Raw genomic sequence first — 22,360 nt, 5'->3', positions numbered from 1 at the left:
GCTTTCGCTGAGCATATGTTCCGACTTAGGCGTACACGGCTGGATGCGTTCTTGAGGTTAAATGATTATCACATTGTTAATACACAAATACATCACTTGGATACTAGAAAACACCTTTAAAAGACGGCGGAAGGTATGTCAACAAGCCGACAACAGATGGCACCGCAGCTTGTGATTGTATAAAGATCCAAAGTATTTGCATACTCACAATTCTACGAAGAAAACGTGTAAACAAGGGATGACCTTGGTGACAGAGAACAATCGTCATTTCAGTGAGTAAGTGGACAGGATGTGGAAACTTCTCTGGGAATTTGTCTTCAGGGAATAGACAGGTGCTTTCACTTAGGTCCTCGTAAGCAATCATGCGCGAGGGTTTGTCTGATGCCCCCTGACTTTATTAATGCCTGCCATATGGCACCACCAGGACAGATTAAATCTCTTGACATCATCACATCTTGAGTTCCATCTTGGAAAAAAAAAAGAAAAAAAACAGAATCACCTTACAGGCAAGAGAGAGGAAAAAGGGGGGGAAAAATACAGCTGACTTTTACTGCTGCATAAACACGAAATCCTCATGAAAAATAAATGAATAAATGGGTCTGGCTGGGATGATGGAATTAGCAGACAAAATTCTCCCTGCAGATTGAGTCGACTATATAACCATGATATTATTTAATTGATGTGACAAATAAACATGAGTTATTTTCTTTGGGGATGGAAGCAAGAAATTGAGTTTGCCTAAGTCTGTGCCTCGCGTGCACCGGCACACAAACACACCCGCGCGGCAAGTACACAAGCCCAAACGCAATAAACAGCGCGAAAGATTCTCCACAATGCCTCCTCGGCTGTGACTTAAGATGCTGATGGTATCTCAGCGGTTGAATTCCAAGGTATAAAACTAAAGAATTACGCCTTCCACTTGCCTTTTTAATGGCTTTTAATCGATAACGCATCTGCAATAAATACACTCGATATTAGTTCAGTAAAACAGATACTGTGATTCTGAGAGCCACTCTCAATCTCAGTGTCCCCTATCCAGGGACCGTTTAGAGCCCACAGGTTTGGTGGTCCGTTGTGGTGGCGCTGAAATCTCCTCTCCGATTTGTTCCCAGCACTTAAGGTCATATAAATAAACACGGCCTGTTGCAGTCTGATAACAAAGTCTGATTATTTAAACCAGCTTTTGCTTCTCACAGAAGAAAAACTCTCTAAGGGAAGAACAAAGTCGAGCTGTGACCAAGAGATCCCAAAATACATCATTTACGGTAAAGCTAGCATCCTCCAGTATCACAGACGGAATTCACACAAAGGCAGAATAAGAGTTTCAAATCTGCCCTTTGTCTGGGACATTTTGCATCTGATAAGGAAACACTATTGACAAGGCGTGTAACAGAGGGCCTTGGATTACACCACATATTGATGTTTTTGTCTTTTTCCAGTGCTTGATGTGGTTATTGTAACTCAATGCTGGCCCGAGTGCACAATGCTATTATATATAACATAAGTTATTGTCAGTGGAAACAGAGACGGACAGTAGAAATATGGTTTTCATCCAGTTTCCCAGAAAATATTTATTACACCTTCTCCAAATTCATTCCCCGTCCACTGTATCAGTGGCACGTTATCTTTGAGATGAATAATTATTCATTTAGGGACATTCAGACACATGATTAATGGCACAAAAGAATGATTCAAAATTCATTTTGGAAATAATCAATACGGTATCCACACCGTGCCAGTCTGTTGTGCTCTTATTAAACCAGTGAAGCAGGGCGAGAGAATGGCACACTTCAATGGAGACTTAATTACTTCCTGAGCCCAGCTAGATTTTCAGCAACCAGTCATGGGATTTAGCCGCTTTTGGAAGGGCAGCGACGGGTTGGGTCGCTTGCCAAATCCGACACTTGTGAGTTGATACGTTGACTTGGCTGAATCCTGGCTGCCCCGCGCATGCTAAGGCTAACGTGACCTCGGATATTTGGTGGCGCAGCTACAAGAAAACCACGAGAGCAAGGTCAGTGGAGTAGTTCTAGTTCAGAATGATAAATACTCATGAGGCCTGAGGGATCACAACAGTATCAGTCAGCAGAAGTTGTTCAAGTAAGCTAGCAGTACTGGCACCCTATCCATCCCAAAAATGGATGGGGTTCCGTTCCTTTCATTCTGTGTCAGATTGCACCACTCAAGTTTGCTTGTGAAGTCACGATGTTGAGGACGATGAATGTTTCATAAGCATTGAAAATTACACGACTGGCATGTGCATAAACACGTTGTCTTTCTTGGCTCAGCATTGCAAAGTCGACATATTCCTCCACCGAGCTCAGGAACTAGTTTATGCCATAAAATAATAATTACATCAAAATATTGGCAACATACGGAGAAGCTTCAGTCCCTCTGACCCGTACATCATAGAAATGAATCACTGAATACATAGTGAACCGGTGACTTTCTTATCTCAGCAAATTTCTAAGCCTATGTATTTGCTTTAAAAATCCCTCTCGTCATACGAATATTCTGTGATTATTTTTGTGTATTTTAGTAGCCCTAACATTCATTCACTGTGCAAACAGTAACGCTGTCCAACCTGACCATTCAGTAGATATAGAACGAGGGGGCATTAGAATCCACAGTCTGTTGTCCTCCAGCAATCTCCCTGATGCCACTCTACATGCGTGTAAACTGTATTTCCAGCAGCCATGCTTGTGCAGTTTTCAACCCCAGCGTTGCCCCCTCCACTGGAGTAAAACATAGTTCCCTCGCAAGGATTAAAGGAGCAATGTAGTTCAAGGATTATCAAATGCCTTTGATCATGTGACTCTCATGTTTTTCATCTGAGGCACATCGAAGCAAATATATTCTCTTTTTGGCTTATTTTTTGCCTTCTGTCTCCTTCCCTCTCCACGGATTGCCCTGCGCTCGATGGTTCTCAGTAGTGTGAAACGAAGGCTTGACAGCAGTGAAAGAAGAATGCCGCAGCAGTAAAGTGCATACATTTGTAATGTTGTTATGGCTGTAATGTTCTCGCAGCTGATCAGAGATTAGCCACACAAACTCCTTGCAATTGTCGAGTACGGCAGGCTGATTTCCAAGCTGGTTATTTCAGACCGTAATTGTTTTCAATTTGTATTCCACTTGTGTTCTCACTTGGAGTTGGAAAACGCGTCGCTCTACGAAGCATTTTGAATATCACAGGTGGAAATAAACGCCATACAACTTTTCTGATGACAGCCTTGCAATGTGATTTATTTTCTGATTGTTCACAGACTGGTGATTTGCAAGATACAATGCTTTTTGTGTCAAATTGGTTCTGTGCCTCAAAGCTGACTTTCTTTGTCATCCCAGAAGTGAATACTTTGATAACGCATCCCATCGCAATAGCAAGTCGCGTATTGCATCGGATAACCTCAGAAATGAATTTCTTAAACCGGCAATAAAGTAAACAAAAAACAATGAAATGCTTTTCTGTTTCGTAGCAAAACTGAACAAGTCATGTAGAGCAGAATGCTACATCTGAAATGCTAACCACTTAGCATTTTGTGTGCTAAAATGTCTCCACCCTTCTGTACAAAATAAAGAGAGAAGATAAGTGAAACACGTTTGCTCTGAAATTATCCTCATGTGATTGTAATATCAATGAATTATGATTATTACTCAGGGTCATATGCAACATGTTCAGGTGCCATTGCGGGAAGCGCGGTATTGCTGAGAGGTTTGATGCCTCAACCACTCTCCACTACTGAAAGGTTTGTGCCTTGAGCTGTTATCGCTGATATCATTGTTATGAAGCGACTTACTAGGACACGCAACGCGTGCCGCACGTTTTCCACGAAGCCCAGACAGCGAGCCTATCATTGTGTGCCAGATAATCCATGGCTGAATTTTAGTGAACGTACCTCAAACGCGGCTTTTCATCCACATTGTACAATCACCCCCAGTTAATGTCAGTGCCAAGACATGAAACAGGACATATCAAAACAATTATTCTGATGTGGCTTCAAGCACTAAAATATTGCTCTGCGAATGCCCGCGGAATGTTGGATCATTATGAGGCGTGGTTTCAGGCGAAAAAGAAAAAGCCATCAAAAATGATTGAATATCATTTTAATGGGTAAAAACCTGCAAGGCTTTTCTTACTGTCTACCTGCCATGTTTTAGATAAACCGCGTCAGTCAAGTTGAAAACCCCAGAAAAGGCATACAGACAGGATGACAAGACGTAAGCATCCTGCCTTCCATCTTCCTTCCAGCTTGGCATGTTTATCTAGTCTTCCAAGTGAGCTTAGCGCGGCATTGTGCATATGCATACAGAGCGATGAAGGTTCACAAACTAGTGCCTGAAGGAAGCTACACACAAACTCTTTGAAATTGTGCCACTGTGGGCCTCATTTGCAAAGCAGCTTGACAACAGAAAAAAATAATAATCTATGACTTCAAACCGTACTCTTGTGCTGCCAATGAATGTGGCTCAGCAAAGACTTGGGCTGGAACATCTACCACTCATGACATGGGTTGTTGAGCGCACTGTCAGGATGGTTTTGGCAACAGATGATGAGCTCTGACCACGGTGCCTGAGGATCGACAACGTCATTGTAAATCTCGAGGCAGTAAAAAATGACTACCTACTGTATAGATCACAGGATATTACTTTGATTCTGTCTGGCTTATATGAAGATAATGGTGCTCAGCGTATATGGTCTGTTAAATACAAGTCAACTGTGCTATTTATTTACCATGGAATTTCCTAAACTTGACATGTTTTCTGCTTCCATCCAGGGTTACGTTTTTATTGTCATAATATTTTTTTTTTATTGCCGTGTTATGATTAAAAAAGAAATGGTAATGGCTTTATGATAATCCAAACCACGGGTGGGCAATTAAATTTGCAGACACAAATACCCACAAGAAATTGAATCCTTAAATTCAAAAAACGGCATGATAACCTCAGGAAATGTAATATAATGAATTAATAGGATCAAAAGACACAATGCTCTAGAGGTCTTTAAATAACCTCTTTTTTTTACTTCCGGGTTTTTCAATTTAAATCAATAGGGACAAAGGGTATTTAAAAAAGATCACGGCCAACTCATGGAAATACTGATTTTAAACAGGAAGAAAAATCTTCATTCGAAACCAACACGACCTTGTTTCATTGTACTCTCAGTCCTGCTGGTGGCCCCATTGCATAAACAGCAAATATTTGATGCTCACACACATCAAGTCAACGTGGAACGTGGATGAGCTGTCTGGGTTGTCTCAGATGGCAGCTTACTATACATGTTGTGTTTGTGGAAAAACAAAGGGAAGTGCCCAAATAAAGAACAAAAATCACGTTTGGTCATGAAGCTAGATGGGTTTTCTTAGTCATTACCTCTGTCTATTTTTGTTAAGTCAAAATAACAAACCAATAAAAAAAAGTCACCAAGCTCAAAATCACATTGAAAATAGTGAATTCATGGATCATTTTTAATATCTATTTTTAAAAGGTCATGATGGAAGTTTTTTCTTTCAACCAAAGCTTCAACGTCTTCGAAACAGAGGTAAAAATCAATATTAAATACGAATGAATAAATAAAAAATCAAATCAAATGACAAATACCGGGGCACGTCACCAAAAGCAGCTTTTTTCCTGCTTCACACGTATTTCCAACGAAACCTGTTTGACAGCAGACCTGGGTTATTTTCGGACCAGGGGAAGATGCAGTTCAGTCATGAAGCCGGTGGAAAGCGAGTGCACTTGAATCCACTTTAAATCACTTTCTCTGGTAAATATTTTTGGAATCGTCTTGATGAACCGAGCTTGACTGTGTTTAGGAGTCTGCGGATCAAAATCCATTCACATGGCAGCCTTGTACACTTGACCACATAAAGCAGCGTGCTTGTCACAAGCCAGAATACATTTCTCTCTTCAAAGTATATTTCTTGGCCAGCTCTCGTCACTCAGACCCTCAAACCAATTTGTCATTCTAAGCCGAGCCCCGCTGCTGCCAGCGCCGGGATGATAGCAGTGGGTCTCACTGATCCGGGCAGTGGCTAGGGAACAGGCCAAGTGTTACAAGAGACGCCCTGGGACGGCACACAAGCGCCTATATGGCAGAGATGAACTGGTGGTGGGGAGCTTTAAATTCAATATCGAATGCTGTTTGTCTTACACTGTGCTCGGATTTACGGATGTGTGTTCCATCTTTGCTCTTGTTTTCCATGTGTGGCTCACACAACGAAGGCAATAGTAGCAAGAATTATCCTTGCCTTTTCGATGATGTTCATTAGCTGTGGGAGTCGAACTTATTTAAAGTATTTTTCGAGGAAGTGTTAAGAAAAAGAGACCACCGTTTGTGAATTGTCTGATGAGAGAGACCTGGCGCGGCTTCTCTCCACACTTAATCATGAACGTGTTAGTCTGCCTGGATGGTGTCTGGCACCTTTTGTTGAGTCAACAAGCTTTTGAAAACATGATTCTATCACCGCTATTAGGATGAAATATTCAACTCATCAAGCCTCTGATATTAACTCTCTGACTTATCATGTCCAGATGGTTCTCAGCGATCTGCTTTTTGTTGCGTGCTTTCTTACTTAATGGGCCCATTTATTATTGCTTGGTGTAATGTTTTGAACAAAGTCTGAGGTACACGATGTGGAGGGTGGGGGGCGGGGGGTGTGAAGTTGTTGAATCCAACTGCATGAATCAGTTCACAAAGGTTGTCCAGACCTACATACAGAGACCAAGTATGAGGTCGAGACCAAGACCAGTGAGGGGGGGGGGCGTGAGGCCAAACTGAATACTGAATGTAGAATCACAAGTCTTTTAGTCATATATGTTATGTTCCGTGTTTTTCTTGTGCTTTCATTTTGTTATTTCCGGTCTGTGTTTTCCTTTTCCTTTGTTCCCCTCAGCTTCATGGCAGCGCAGCTGGAGCTTGTCCGATGATCAAGCCTCGCTGATTTCTCCACCTGGGTTCCAGTCTGTGCTGCCAGATGGTTGTTCCACGTCCTCCGGTGAAATCCTCCTCGAAATCTGTTCTTTGAAAACTGTCTATTGTCGTTTCTGCCGCTTCCTTGTTTGTTCTTCTAGTTTGTTTCCTGCCTTTTAAAGCCACGTTGTACGCTCTGCCAGTGTTTTTTCTTACTCGTGTCTTATTTTCTCTTGTTGGCCTTCTTCCTCACGTGCGTGTTTGAGTGTTCCACCACTGAGCCTTTTTTGTTGTTTGGGCCTCGTGGATGTATCCGAGCGTGGTTTTGGTCGTCCCCATTAGTTGGCCTTATAATAATTCACCTCTTTTCTGTTTTCAGGTTTCCCCCCCTCCCTTGAGTGTTTGTGCGTTTCCTGTCTGTGCCCTGTTATTTTTGTTTGTATATTAAAAATTGTTAAAACTTAACCTCGTCTGTGTCAAGTCTTTTGTAAGCCAGTGACTATCGAGCATTTGGGTCTGTTCACCTGAGCCAACCATGACAATATACAGAAGACACACACATTTATTTGTCACTGCAAACAAGCCATATTTCATCAAGAACTGAAATGCTTTCAGTGGAACAAACTATTAGTGTGCTCTGTATTCAGCTTCTTCTAGTGGTCTTGATCCTTGGACTCCACACAGACAAACACAGGATGCTTGAGTTTCACACTGCAAAGTGCACGGGCGCCTTGAATGAACTTCCAGTATACACCCATATTGTCAGTTTGATACAGTCCTCTACCTTTCACTTAATCTGCTTCAGAAAAGATTAAAGATGCTATTTTCAGTCACTATCAAAAACAGTCCCGAGATCAAGCAGCAACAACAGACTGTTGCTGTCAGTCCTCCTGCTCTAATGCGCCTTTAATTCCCTCCTTCAAATGCTTGGATGCCACTTTGCTTATCAACGACAGTCGAGCAATTGACAACTGCTGTTCCCTCTCTGGATGAGTTAGCGGAGCATTAGGTGTTTGCCCAAATGACATTAGCCTCATATTGTTATTTACCGGTGTCAACTCGCTCCCAGTCCTCATTTTCTTTTAATTCTGATGGATGAAAATAAATGTTATCTTATCAGCATAATTAGGACCTGTGCTTGTGCAATGGTTCAGCAAATTGTTTTCTCTTCACCTTCATTCACCCAGCTGATTAAAAAGAACTCCTGTTGATTGGAAGCAGTCTGACGTCAGTGTTTCTTCATTAAAAGATAGTGGATACTTGCCAACTTCTAGCTTGATAATGAAAGCGAGGCTCACGTTTTCATGATTATCGACTTAACTTGAAGGCTATTTTAGTGCAAAAAACCCGCACAAATGTGAGATAACGGTTTAGATTTTGTTCCCGTCTGTTAGTTTGTATAAAACAACAACAACAAAGAAGCTGCAATGTGGGTCAAGCAATTTGACTTAGTTAAACAGGAACATGACAAGCTCTTTGTGTCCGTAATTGGTTTTCCATCCACCTATTGTTCAAATTTTCACAAACAATGAAAACAAGTGATTTGAATATTCGAGATTAGAAAGGACAAAAAAAAACCTGGAAGAGGTGGATTTGTCTATCAATAAATGAAAATTACGACTTTTTTGCTGTGGATAAGCAAAGACTGGAGCGGATACCACATCACACGTAAATGTTCAGGTCCATAAAGCGATGAACGAAGTGCAATATGTTTGGGGGATGGGGGGGAAGAAGACACATAAATTAGGCAACCGGAGTCAGGAATCTGTCCACGATGAATTGTTGACTGTCAGTCAAGTGTGTTTGTTTTGTGGCAAAGAGACGCTTTCTGATGACATCATCGCATGGCGCAATATCCTCTCAATAATCGGGGATAAAGTCACTTTTTATTTTTGGGCATTTTCACTATATTTGCCGAAGAATGTAGAAAAAAACTCGACCAGTGATGTGAATCTGTTTAGACAGACCTTGTTTGAGAGGTATACGGAACTGTGCTCATCAGCCATCTTTGCTTCGACATACACACTCGCTGGTTAATAGATGAACGTCTAATCCGTTCCATCCTGGGTAGCTGTCTTCAGTGCACTGACATAGTGTAGGCGGTGTCCCCACTGGAACCATTAGCACCCATGAACATGTCAGCGGAGTCAGATCTCACCGTACGTGTTGAGAATACGTGACTATCTATCACACTTTCCTCCACTGCATCCTTCTTCATCAACACTATCTCATTACAACCTCGTGTTCTTTACCGTGACATCGCGGCTCACCTATATTCTTTATTTTTCCCGGGCCACCAAGTTGGGAAATCTTCATTAACAGAAAGGGACATTGGACCTCCCTGGCGGACGATTTCCGACCAGGAATGTAATTACTAGATTCCATCCATGTAAGAAACGGTCCGTGGGTTCATGTTCCAGTTCTCATCCTGGTTACCTTTGATCAAGGCTGCTGAATTTCGCCTCTGTGTACGTGTGGATTTTGATAGTTCAAGTCGTGAAAAGTGGCTGCTGCCGCTGCTGTCTGACATCGATTGTCACCGATCATCTTCTTCCCAGATATCTAATCTGTGGAAACAGAAACACTCACTTGTCTGGTGGGATCTCAAGATACAACACCACTTTCTGACTGTCTCAATCTGGATTTGATTGGGAACGAGCACGGACAGCGCCAATCAGTTTCCTTTGCTGCAGCGGAGTTAACACGTGTGACTGCTCCTTGAGCGTCGATGGCACGGACGAGAGCCATTAAGGCCGGCGTCGAATCAAGCTAGCCGTATGCCAATCCCCCACAGTTAGCATTTGTGCCATTTGTTCAACACCACAAGCAGGCAGTGGGACTTCCGCAAGCCCCTCGTCTGGGGACTTGTGACCACACACGAGGGGGGCGGGGGGGGGCAGATTGGGGCTTTGGCGATACAGACATGTTTCATAGAAGGCGCTGCTATGCAAGCAGAAATAATCTCATTGGTTATGTCAAATCTCGGCGGAGGTTTTCTCTGGCCAGGCTATGATAGTCTGCTGAAACCTGCTATGAAAGGCAGCAGGGGAGGCCGGAGTGACTGTTATGAATGCCAGGCTCCAGACTGAAAGAATGCAATTAAGCCATGAGGAAGGCTTGCTGGCGAGATGAATTCAGGAGGTAGCTATTCACTAAACATGCTAATACACCGTATCCTCCTGTATCCCATTATTTTACGGGCTGCTTCATGAAAGGCAGACAGCAAAAGTGAATGTTGTACTAAAATTCATTCCATTTTGTTTGGAGGAAAATATCAAATAATGGGTGTTGGTGTTCAACGTCTCGCAGTCATCCTTTCAAGCTGCCGGATCTGACCGTAGCGTGGGGATTGTTGTGTCGCCGCTGACACGTTAGCTGCTTTATAAAAAGGGTGGTAAGACAAAGGCTTTATCACCCAGAGCGAAACATTAAAGGATCAGCACCCTAAAGGTCAATTATGGCTCCGGGCACCACGTTGTTGTTGTTGTGTCTATTCCGTTTAAACTGAGCCTAAGCCAATATGGCATCTGAATTAATATAGGACGATTAAGCCAATACAGCGTTGGATTTGAAGCGTGGTTCCCATTAATAGCATTAGCTATGTAGATCAATGAGGTGCAAACATGCCTTTGAGCTGTTATGTTTTTTTGTCATATAAATGGCTGAGTGGACAGCGCTTCCAGGGGAAGACCACAGCGTTCCACCTCCAGCGTGGTCTGCCTCGGTGCCTGCTCCAAATCCATCCAAAACATTAGTGATGCTAGATGAGGTATCATGAAGCAGCCTTGCGGGGTTGATGAAACACTCTCCTGATTTTCAGAGGCCACTAGATGGCGCTATTGTTTAGGTTTTCTTTTGAATGATTTAGACCAAACATTTTACAGCAGACATCGCCATCTGGTGACATCGGAAAATCAGGACACTGTTTCATGAAACCTCATGAAACCTTCAATACTCATCTGTCTATCGCTACAAAACGCCAACCGCAGTCCGTGAAGTGGTGATATCTATTTAATTCACTCATAAACTGGACATTTAAACTTAACTGTTTACTAAACAAAATATGTAACTACCATCCCTTCTAAACTTGATGCCAATAGGCACAAAACGGACAAAACTCTCACTTTAATTGCTGAAAAACAGACCATGCACGCACATGAGATGGCTCTGGGAAATCCAATAACAAGTGACATCTGAGGCTGATCTCTCCGAGATCAAGACAAAGGAAGGGTAATCCTGCTTGTAATATTCACGTCTGGTACACAGTTGGTTTGCTCATGCAGAGCTGCCTGCATGTCCCCCTTTGAAAGACTGTACAATGGTCTGTGATGAGGAAAAAGAAGTAGATGATGTTGTTTTAATGAGCGTCATTCTTCTCAAACCTGGCCACAATCATTCAATCTTGTGCTCTATTGATCGTTTTTTTACCATCTCATAGTGCTCATCTCCTATACGTGAGAGAGAGAGAGAGAGAGAGAGCTCTGTCCATCTTGACTAATTTCGTTGACCATTGTTAGTCTTTGCTGAAGCAATACTGCATTTACATATGTTTTCCTCAGATGTGACAGCGATGTTTACGAATCAACTCGGCTCAGCGAAGGAGCCGACTGTGTTTTTTTTCCTTCCTCAGATTTCATCTTTCTGAAACACAGTGGGATCTGCAACCCTCTCACCCACCCCTCAAGCGTCGTACCCATCATTCTGCATGGGCCTCCACCAACACTCACGTTTTACTGGGAAGTTCTTGCTGGTGGAGAGAAATCCTTAATCCTACGCAAAATCACAATAATAATGTCATCCTTATTTCTACACAGACAGTTATTCTGAGAATCCTTTTTTTCTGGCTTTCAGAGGTTCTATTAAAAAAAAAAAAGAGGAGAAATGTGGCATTATTTAAAATACAGAGCAATTAAACTGACACACACTGCCAAGTCCCTGCACCGTAATAATCCTCAGCGAGGGGAAAGTTTTGCATGTTACTTCTTCTTTCTGTGGCAGGATAGTAAAGTCAAAATGAACTGTATTGGAAGTGAGACACCGCAGTCAGAAAGTACACTCTACCAGTATATAACTACACGGTATACTTGAACTATAAGGTCCAAAAGGAAATGCAAACATCAAAATGTAAACTAAAAAAACAAAAACTTTTTAATTTGAAAGTAGGGCAAAAACAACTGACACAAATAATCGAAAAAAAAAAAAGTTTTTTATTATGTTTCATAAATAATGGGGAGTAAGGTCTGCCATACTTTTGTTGACTTGACTTATCGCAATGCATCGCTCCTCTTTTGACGTGTTTTTTCAACGTAACAGCATCCACTGTTTAAGCAATAACTTTGAATCTACACGTTTTAGATTCCAACTGACAGCGTTTGGGATGCAACGACGGCGGTAGTTTGAAGAAACGACACATCTGCCTATGGAGAAATGCAGCTAAAACAGTTAGCTTGAGCAACAACCTTTGTATTTATGATTTCTATGAATAGCTGAGGTAAGTTGAGGTAGTTGTTGCTATGGTTTGCCATGCAGGGTTTGGGGCGTTGGAGCGACCACTTGTGTTGATTCCATTTTTCATCTTACAGACTGCGACATTCTATTTTCATCATTCACAATAAAAAGGGGAAGGATGGTGGTTTCAAAGGGGGAATGATTTTTTTCTTTTTTTTTTGTGAGGGTGAGTGTGGGGTGCCATCTGCCGGCAACTTGAGTACTGGGTTAAATACTCGGCAGACGCAACTCTGTATGAGTTACAGGTTTCGCTTTGTGTTTCCTCGACCTCTGGGTGAGGAAACATACCGCCGGAGGTCAGAGTGTGGAGCACGTTCCTATTTCAGAGTATTGCTGAAATGCTGATCTTTTTCACTCGAACGGTATTTCTGGTTTTGGCACCCTCCGTGATTGATTTCGACAGCGCCGCTCTCATTAGAGGAACCGTATTTTACGAAGGGCGCCGCGTAGTTCATTACTACTCCACTGCTCGCGTGAGGTGCCGAGATATGTTTGCGCAATACTACTTTTAAAATGTACTGTAAGTCTCCTTTTCTCCACTGCGTTTTCTCCCGTCCATTTCGTCTTTAACAGCCTCTCTAAATCCAATACATTTTCTCCCCAGCATGAGGCGGCTTCAAAGCACTTCTCCATGGTCAGAGCAGTTGATCTGCTCGCCCACCTCCAGGTTTGTTTTAGAGAGCAAAAAGCAGAGGGGTGTACTCTCTTGCAAACCCACCACAGCATCCACAGTCGGCTCGGGAGACGGACTGCCACTTCCCAGCTTCATTAGAAAGTCCCCATCACGGAGCTCAGTCCTCAGCCTTTCCATCCCACTCTCCCGTTTCACTGTGCAGTCCTCTAGATGTACAATTTATCTTTTTGTTGCTTCTCCGCCACTGACTCCATCTGTCAGTTACTTCACCCTCTCCATCCCTCTCGACCATGATTTACACTTTACCATCCCCAGCTACTTCAGCGGCCCTCTCTTCACTTGACACTCCGTCGCGGTATCGCGTGCCTCGTGCTTTTCCACTGTCTCTGCCGCAACTCAATCCGCGGCTTCTGCCGCCGCTTCTTTCTCAATGTCAAGTGATGGATGCCAAGCTCGGGCTCGGGGCCAGTCTTATTAACACACACAGAGGGGGCGCCACGCTGCGCCCAGAGGGGATGCTATTACCTCAGTCAGGGAGTAGAAGTTGAGGGTGGCTTTGGTAGTTTTGCTGAACAACTCCAGCCGGCCCGCGTCTGAGGGGTGGGATGTTTGTGAGGAAGGTGGTGAGGGGGCTTAGTGGGGAGCACAAAATGGTCGACTGGAGTGCTCATTATGGCTCTGTGGGGACTGTCCTGTGGGGCATCTGCACTGTGGCTGTGAAGCTCATTACGCCAGGCAGCCACAGCGCTCACGGCACCAGTGGTGGATGTAAGGAAGGGGAGGGATCCCTCCATTACCCTTAATCAGAAGCACCTGTAGACAGTCAGTGCCTCCCTCCTCCTCACCTTCCGTGAAGCCCCCACCCCTCTCAATATTCATGCTCTTCCTCGCCGCTGTAATTATTGCAATTGCTTCACTCCACTTTCATTTCGGGGCGCGGAGTACGGCACAGCTTGCCTTCTAATGAGAAGCCCGAGCCGCCATCCAGAGGTGTTATTTATTTATTTAACTATCTCTTCAACGCAGCGTGTATGATGTCAATTATTGAAATTTGTGTGATTTTAGCATGCGGCGCACTGCAAAGTCTGCCCCGCCGCGCGTTATTGGCATTCAACTCCTAGCACTGCACCGCTCATAACGCGAGACGCGCGAGTTAATTAGGTTTTAATGTGACAAGTGCACCAAAGTGAGGGGTTGTGAGGCTAATCAAGCACTATTCTATCACCACGCTTCGCATTCAAATGAAGAAATGCTAACAATAATTAAAACCCCTCAGTGAAATCCGGAGTAAAAAAAGACGCGAGTGACGGTCAAAAAATATACGACTTTTTTTCTTTTTTTTTTAATGTTGACAGTCATATGCTACAGTGCTCATTTTCGGTATAACAATAAGTGCTTCAATATATCTATGGTGGCCACGCGCTGATGTCCTGCTTTACCGCGTGTATAATCCCTCCCTCCTCCAGCATTTCACAGCCAGAGCCAGCTCGCAGCACTACATGTGAACTCAGGCATAGACTGAAGAGTATTAGCGGCTATCACCAGAAGAACTTCAAGACCTCGCATCTTTTCTATGACAAGCAATTTGTAACCACACAAGTACATGTGTATATTTGGCCATATTTCCATATGAGCAGCTCCATTTCCTCTGTACGTCAAACACGATTGAATGTTCTCGGATCAGTAAAAATCATGGATTAAAAGTCCAGGTTCTTCACGCACTCCGACTGCAGTTGAGCTACTCAGTGCCCATTTATGTTGCATTTACATTTGAAAACGTATCTATCCATGCATTCTTTGCATTTGTATTGGTGTTCACCAGTATGTCCACCGGGGGGAGCAGCCCAGAGTCAAAAAAAAAAAAAGACAACAAACTCCGAAACAAACATGGCGACTGTGGAAGAAGTACCTCTAGCACAAAAGAGGAAATAGAGGCGGTTAAACATATCGCAACTGGAGGAAGGAGAATTTCCGCCGTTGTTATGTCTTCTTCGTGTCTCAATAGAGCTATGCATCGGGGAGTGACAGCAAAGCTGACCCCACGGTTTCCAGTGGTACTGCTCCGTTTGGTCTGTATCCATAAGCTTTGTGGAAACGTGCAGAAATGAACGCTAGATAGAAGTTTACGTCCGTACCGGGATCTGTACGTAACGTTGAACATAAATGGGCCTGAAGACTGTTGCTCTCTCTGAAACAGAAGTGTGTTGTTGACACTCCTCATTAAATCTGAGGTTGTGGGTTTCGTGGTTTGCATTCGGGCGCGTTTGGCGAGACAAGGCACTGTCCAGCAGGTCCTGAAGGCCACTTTGAATGCGAGTGAACAGCAATCGCTATGGCGAAAAGTTTGTTTTCAAAAATGACAAAACAAACAAGCATGAACTTTGAAGTGACTTCGAAGCCGCAGTCTGTTTCATGTGATGCAGGAGGGATTAATAAAAAAAACAAGTAGGATGTGATGTGCATGACTGAAGCACTTTTGCAAGTCTCCCCTTTCCTTGCACATTTCCCTTCAGGTTCCATGGTGTTCTTTGAAACCAACTGTCAAGCCTCTGCATGTGCAGGCAGCATACAAAGAGTTCATCAAACACCCGCACTTTATTTATGTCAGGAGTCTGAGTAGATACTTGGCTTTTTGCTCTGTTCCCGCTCTATGAGGATTTTTAAGAATCAAAAATTGTATGCAACAGGAAGTAAGTTTTAGCGTGAATTACCATTACTATTTACTATGTTTTTAGTGGAACTATCACATCTGGATACCACTTTGCTTTTCATAGGTTTTGAAAGGACACATAAAATAGCTCATGAAAGATTCAACAATGCTTTGTGTTTCATATATTCTGTTGAATGTATGTGTAAATAATAACCAGGTATTGGTATTTAACAAGCATTAACACGGCTAAAACCATGTTGTCATTTTTGGATTAATGGAATCTCAGATAATGTTTAAACCAAGAGCGCCACCTACTGAGCTCTGAAAATTTCGACACTGTTTCATGAAACGTAATTGACCAATTACTATTTTTTTTGTTTTTTTTAATCTGTTCCATCCCATTAATCTGCTTACAGACTGGTCATTTTATGTCTTTCTCTAGGTGTCATGATTCCGCTTTTATTTTGGTCACGTGAGTCCTGTTTTGTTTTCTCCCTCCTGTTCCTGTGGCACACGGCTGGAGCCGATCAACCCCTGATCACCTGTGTATGAGACACACCTGGACTCTAGCAACGTGTGCCAGATGGTCTCCTCTTGTTCCCTGGTAAAGTGGCTCTCCTCGTTCATTCTCTCATTCTGTGCACTAGCTAGCTTGTTTTGATGACTTTGTCTGAAACCCTGGTGCCTGAGTTAGTGTTTTGTTTCTTCCTGTTTCCGAATGTTTCCTGGTTTCTTTTGTCATTGACTATCTGTGTTCATTGTGTTTTTGTCTCTCTGTTTCCAGATTTAAGTCTGTTTGATTCTCCCAGTTCGGTGATTCTTTCTGTTGTGGTTTTATTGTTGTTAAAGATTAAACTATTGTATGTGACTCACCCCTGCCTCCTGTGACTTTCACCACTGCACTTGGCTGCCACTCCACGTCTTGACTCATAACACTAGGCCCAATTTCTAACTTTCAGAATCGTTCGTATGTCTTCATCACATCTGAATGTTTAAGCTTTAATACTTAAATACTTTTTATTTCATCATGAATAGAGTAAAAGCACAAACTCGGAATGAGAATGAAAATCAATTTTTCAGTACATTAGAAGGTTTCTCAGATTATCGTTGCAGGTGTTCAGCTGCGGCGCGGGTACTGTAACGACTAAAATAAATAGGAGCAGCATTTGGTTATTGGCAATTAACAAAACTACCTAGCTAACAAAGGCATCCCTTCATCGCCACATAACAAAAACTTTTGTCACTAATCATGCACCATGGCCTCATTATTTCAGCTTGATGAGCTGCTGCACCTGACAGAAACACGATGCAAATAACAAAAACAAGAGTGGTGTTCTTAGGCTGATCAACGCATTCCCAGGGCGCCGGTGGGTTTGGTGAGCCACACAGCAGCGGCGCTGTGGCAGAGCAACACAACACAAATCCAGAACAAAGACGCTGTCGCTTGACAAACTGATATAAGGCAATGGGACGCGCACAAAACATCCAGGTATGTTCCCCTTTTATCTCGCTCTTCAGTTGACAGGATGTGAGCGTCACATGTTTTCTCTTGCCTTTTGTGGGCAAGAGAAAAAAACAGGGTGAAAAAGAACAAGGAATCTACTTTCAAGCTCTGTCATGGTCACAAAATCAACCCCTCCAAGTTTTATAAAACATCTCACCCAACAGGATTCCTCATGCTTTATTCTGTTTGTAGTTGTGCAACTCCAAAGCTAAAAGCTAAGAGCCCTTGACAGAGTTACTGCGGTGAAAATTGTCATAAATTTTTGCTGCTTACAAGATGATGGATCACATTCATCAGCGCAACGCCTCTAATCTAATCTGCTGCTGTCCTCATCAAACCTCTCTCAAAGGAGGTGTGCTGATCTGAGATCACTAAATATGTCCTTGTTTTCCGTCTTTTATGGGTCTGATCAAAAGCACAGAACTGATGCTGGATCAGCACGAGCGCTTTCTAAATAATGGGCCCCATTCCTTGTGTGCTTTTATAGACGACTTGACAAGACGTCGCAGCCAAATAGTCGGCCATGAAAACATCAATCTACAGACTGTAACCGTCTCAGCAAAAGCCCAGTCCAGTGTAGGAAGAGTTTAAGCGCCTCACGCGTACACACATCATGACCTACTTGAGCTGTTAAACGCGCTGTTCTGCTCACGTTCTCAATGACACGGCAACATGAGGCCGAACCGTGGTGTATTTCTGTTCTTCAGGCCGCCGCTGCATTTGTTTTCATTAGATGGGCTTGGTCAGCAGTCTGCACCCTCGCGTCCTGTAATGGAGCTTGCAGTTGTCCACCCATTAAAGAGTCCTTGTGAAATAAATGGTATATTTGATGTGAAATATTCTACATTCGTGTGCATCTCAGATTAGCAATTAGTGCCAGACGGAGTATCTTATTACTTATTACATAGTGCAAATGAAGCACTATGCATGTACTTCAGTCGTGTGTGGGCCCAGCCTGGATGGTGTGAGCTTCTGCCTGTATTTACCATGGGACTGGTGTGCAAAGCATTTTATTTTCAACATGACAGGATTGTGATCCGATTCTGATTCTAGTTCTGGCTATTTTTTATCCCACAGTGGGATCATGTTACATGTTTGTTGGTCACACCAGAGCATCTTCAACGCCACCTTTGAGTGGGAAGAGCAGAAGCCACTCCAAACTTGGAAACAAGAAGAAGAAGAGAAAAAAACAACAACTTTGGGATTATTATTATTGATTTAAAATGAGCCTTTCAAGGTGCTTTAAAGTGTGGCTTTGTTGTGTATTTTAGTATTTAATTTTCCGTCACATCATTGGATTTAATGGTGCTGTTGACTCTACTTCAACTAGCTAAACATGTTGCTTTTCATGGACACTGACATGGAACATGTAAATTTAGCAGAAATTATATCATATTTTATTATGAACTAGGCAGCGATTTATGAATTCAAGATGAAACATAGTAAAGGGAAAATGAGTCATGACCATTTTTACTAAAACTAGTTTATGTAGCATTTCTGCATGTATTTTTTCCATCTCATAGTAATAATAATGATAAAAGAAAAAGAAGCTTCAGGATCAAATCAATAGCTCTGAATCAGCGGGACACAGATGGAGGGCGATGTGACTTCGACCGCGAAAAAAGATGTTCACCACATCGACACATGATATCAATGTGGTCGCTCAAGTTCCACGTGAGTGCTGTGTTTAAGTACGTGTGGTCACAGCAGTGAGACTTTAGTCAAATGTCAGGAAACACATTTTACTGTAAAAGCTGCAGGCTTGTTAATGCAAGTAACAGTAAGAACTGAGGTAACACCTGAATATAAATAGATTGAAGAGGGCTTTACACTTAACTCCCTGCAGTTACTCCTGAGCCAACTCTGCGAACAGAATTGTTCCGCACATGGATGGAAGAGAGAGGAGCCAACACCGGAGCCAACGCTCAACAGACGTGTTTAAGTTAAACACACGCACAGAAAAGTGAAAATTCCAACTGATGTAGTGTCACATTGAGAGCAAAGGTTTGAAATATGAAATAAAAACAATCCTTAATTCAGTCATAAGTATTTAATCGCCGTGGCAGTCTGGAAGTCTGTCATCGTTCTGGGGGGAGGCGGGCTCCGAAGTGGCGGGTCTGGAGAGGAGGGTGTGCTGGTAAGCAATGGGTGGGGAGAAAACAGGGCTCGATTTGGGTCAGGTCCCAGTCAGCGCGGGGCGGCGGAGGAGCCCCCTCAGCAGCTCATCTAAAAACACATATGTTGTTCTGCGCACCCATCTGAATTAACTGCCCTAATTATTTCCCTCATGGGAAGGAGGGGGAGTCAAAGACTAAAGCATGATGTAAAGTGGTGTGGCGTGTCGTTCCTACTAAGACCTATTGCTTTGACTCGCAGTCGTCGGAAGAGCGGGTGGAGGTAAGCTGTCAACGTGACAGCATTTCCCTTAATTGCTTTAAAAGGGGAAACATGTACATGCTGAACAGTGGGGGGGGGGTTAAGAGGGGAGGGGGACTTTCCGTCAACGGTCGCACGCACTCACCAGCGCACGCGTCTATTCTCCTGTAAATACTGAGGAAGTTTACGGCTAAATACAACTCCATCAATAAAGAAAGGTTTGAATGCTGCTACTGCAAGAGTCTTGAATTGAACTGGTTAAACAGCACAAAGAGCTCGAGGGCATTCGACACATTTAGAGGATTTCAAAGCCTCTCTGTCTGCCAGAATACAAGCCTTTTTCTGATCTGCCCACATAACCAGGGCAATGGCGTGTACCTGCGAGCTGATGGAGACGCAGGCCACGCTCTCTTTCAGGTGTGATACCCCACTTCATCCATTGGACTTTTTATGGAACTAGTTATGTTGATAGGATTTCAACTCAATTTATTCAAGTGCTGATCAATGGCAGGCAATCTCAGTCCTTCATGCATTATGTATCTTAATGGGACTCACTCGCTTTATAGCCCAACAGTTAAAGGTTAACAGTCCCGATTGGTGGGACTCCCTGAAGGCTAATCTGGACTTCAAACACAGATTTTTATTTGTTCTTTTCAAGACATACATGGGGAAAGTTGTTTTTATCACCAGCTTCTTATCGCTCACTGGAAGCAGGGAAGCCATTTATTACCTCACATCTTTCTCTGCTTTAATGAGACTATAAATGACCACACACACCCTGAGTGAGGAGTCATGCACAGGAGGGACAAAAGAGACGGTGGAATGAGAGTCCGATTTGCTCATGAGCAGCAGAGAGTTAGGGATGTTCATCGGTGAAGTGACAAGCAACTGATGGGAAATAACACAAACCCCCAAGTGACGGAAATAAGGGATTTATATCCAGATAAATCAGGTGTATTTCAAGCAAGATTGGTTCCATGTTAATGCAATAGAGTCATAGTATTTAGGGCTTTCAATAGACACTACAGCCACAGTTAACTCACGATTAATCGCACATTTATCATACGTTTACGTTGAATCTGATTTAAAGATAACGGAAGACTTCCTTAGATTTTGGTCACACTTTGGTCACACTTCAGACTGGGGAACATATATTACCGTGAATAAACGACTTATTCGTGTGTGTATTAGCAGTTCAATCGCCAGTATTTAATCATTCTAAAGTACTTAATACTGTGCTGTTACCTTTGGCTACATTTTATACGGGAATGGTCTCAAAAAAGTTCACCCTAAACATCATCAGTGTGGTGAAGATTTCCTGATGCAAACAACAACTTAGGTCACATTAAAGAAGGCATAATGAGTATTTTAGTACTTAGTAGTAGTATTAGTAGTATTTTTTTTTATTTATAAAAGCAACATTTGACTTAGATATTTGTTTGAAATATTTGTCAGTCAGCATTTTCATTCATTTCTACATTTCTTTTACTAATTTCATCTGCAGTATCAAACCAGTTTCAACTCACTGTAAACCTTTTGGCGTCTGAGAATTTTTTAATCCGATTTTCCATTTTAAATGTCATTATTTCAAAATGGGTGGATGGAAATCTGTAAGAGATGATGGCAGACTGTAAACTAGCTTAATCTTCAGTGTGAACCATTTGCGATGGAAGCAAATTCACACGTGTAATGTATGTACATGATGACGTCACAGTTTATGACTTAACTTTTGCTGGTGTTATCCGATCCCCTGGTGACGTCCTTCCTCATCAGTGCCGTTTGCACCTGCATGGCGCAGCCGTCGCCACTGTTCAGTGTGTTTTCTCCCACACCTTCTACCTCTTCTGCCACTATTTCTTTTTTCCACCTCTGTGTATTCATTCCTGTTAAACAGTGCAGCCTCAGCTCCAGGATGCACTGCCTACGGACTCAGTTTTGTCATTCTGGTGTACATTATTAAAACATGACTAACTGCAAATAATACAAAATAAAAAGATAGAAAACCTCAAATTCATTTTTTTTAATCGAGTCCCACTCCTAATATTAATGCATAACAGAGTAATAAAAGAATGGATCTACTCCATTTGGTGGTTAAAGATGGAAAGGACGAAGGTTTCTTTACAGCACTTGTCTTTCTCTCAACTGCCACTCCTTGCTCAATAAAAGCGGTGTGCTATTCCCAGGTTGAGAGTCTTTCTGGCTTGTGTGAGGACTGTTAGATAAAGGCCCTCTGGTCTCTTCTAAATCTGGAAGCTGAAAACAGAAGGCGTTGGAGACATCCTGGGAGGGTCAATTCACTGTTTTCACCTTATTGTCTTCTCCATCATCACGATTAGCCTGTGGCTGCTGGACAATGACACTGAGCTGCCCAGGATTGGACTTGTTATTCCGACAGAGTCGGCAGACGGGACAGACTTTCTGAAAGACGCTCGAAAATATCGCTGAAGCCGTGCTTGTTCTGAGGATGCAAATGAGAATTGGATGTTGTACACAAGTCATGAGAATACATCCGCCCTTTGTCATGCAACTGTGGCTGCATTTCCTCCGACTGCCCTGCTGTCATTGTTTTGGTTTCGCATGGATGAAAGTGGATTAATGGTAAGACGTACGGCCGCTCGGGGAATAAGGGTATTTGGCGTGTTGAGTGGAGGCTTAAAACTGTCAGAAAATCACTTACTCGACAAAAGATTCCAGTCAGAAACATGACGTACAACCTGTGAAGAAGCACTTGCCATCGACACAGGCCGTACTGGGGCCGGTCGTTTTAACTGGCGCCATCAG

At 42.9% G+C, this 22,360-nt stretch overlaps 1 protein-coding gene across 3 annotated transcripts in view; it reads right to left on the bottom strand.

Annotated features, from left to right (window-relative positions):
* pcdh11 (protocadherin 11) overlaps positions 1-22,360 on the bottom strand; it is a 136,059-nt gene that overhangs the window by 81,244 nt on the left and 32,455 nt on the right. The gene's annotated exons all lie outside the window — the stretch shown is intronic.

The sequence above is a fragment of the Synchiropus splendidus genome, chromosome 11 (genome assembly GCF_027744825.2).
Source record: "Synchiropus splendidus isolate RoL2022-P1 chromosome 11, RoL_Sspl_1.0, whole genome shotgun sequence".
NCBI lineage: Eukaryota > Metazoa > Chordata > Actinopteri > Syngnathiformes > Callionymidae > Synchiropus > Synchiropus splendidus.
The sequence above is the reverse complement of the archived record's forward strand: the minus strand, read 5'-3'. Positions and strand labels throughout refer to the sequence as shown.